Source organism: Manacus vitellinus, unplaced genomic scaffold (genome assembly GCF_001715985.3).
Source record: "Manacus vitellinus isolate BGI_N305 unplaced genomic scaffold, ASM171598v3 ctg7180002429536_pilon, whole genome shotgun sequence".
Taxonomy (NCBI): Eukaryota; Metazoa; Chordata; class Aves; order Passeriformes; family Pipridae; genus Manacus; species Manacus vitellinus.
In genome coordinates this window covers 17,781-18,922 of record NW_021938084.1, presented here as the reverse complement: position 1 = coordinate 18,922, position 1,142 = coordinate 17,781, and positions in this window count along the sequence as shown.

Sequence of the window (1,142 nt, the reverse complement as noted above, 5' to 3'; positions counted from 1 at the left end):
GGGGCTTTGGGAAGGAATGGGGAGGCTGAGAAGGGGTTGGAGGTCGTGGGGGTAACTGGGAAGGTGTTTGGGGGAGTTTGGGGGTTTGGGAGGGAGGTTGGGGAGATTGGGGCAGCTGTGAGGGGTTTTGGGGAATCGTCGGGGATTTGGGAAGGAACTGGGAGAGAGTTTGGGGGCATACTCAAGGGGAAGGGGGCAACTAGGAGAGGGTTTGAAAGGTCCTGGGAGGGCTGGAGGTAACTGGGAGGGGTTTGGGGGCATCTTGTGGGTTTTTGTGGGTCTGGGAGGCAGTCTGGGGGCCTCGGAGGGTTTAAGGGGAAGTTGGGAGTGTCCTGTGGGACCGGGATGGGATTTGAGGGTTCCTGGAGGGGCTGGGAGGGCTTTATGCCTTTATACTGCAGGCATTGTCTAGTATTGATGGGGGTAATCCGTGAGTTGACTGTTTCATAATCATCCAAATTTTAACAAGACTTTGAAGGTGGTCAACCTCAGTTTGAAGCAGCTCATTTTTAGCAACAAATTCATCCGATTTTTCTCCTGTTTCCCTCTCAAAGGCTAACGATGACTTCAACACCACATTTTCTGATTTCAAAACAGTAGACTCAACATCAGAAACCCATTCATGACTTCCCTGTCACCACTCCATCCGAATGTCTGTGCACTCACTGTGACCTGAGAGAAACCTGCCTGTTTGCAGCGCACTGACTGGGCAACTTTTCTTTTTGCAGGTGGAAAAGGGCAGATAAAGAAAAACAGATGGGTCCAGCAGAAGTGATGCTACTTCTGTCAAAAGCAGAGCAGAGACCGAAAGCACTTTAGGAAGTTGCTTACAGAAGCACTTGTGCATTCCAAGTTCCAGCTCAGGAGTCTCAGTGCCTTGTCCAACATGGGAGCTCCTTTTCCATTTCTCAACCCCCAGATTCCTCAGGAGTAGGAAACTGAAAACACTGACTCAGAAAAGCTCCATTCCTTCCTAATAATTGTGCTTTGTCCTTCCCATTTGACAGTGCTCTTGGAAATGTGCTGGTGTGATCTGGATGTGGGAGCAGCCCTGACCTCCCACAGCCCTGACCACACACACCTCATCCAACGGCAGGAAGAACCTGCCTGGCTCCTGCTGGGGTTCTCACCACCCACCGACA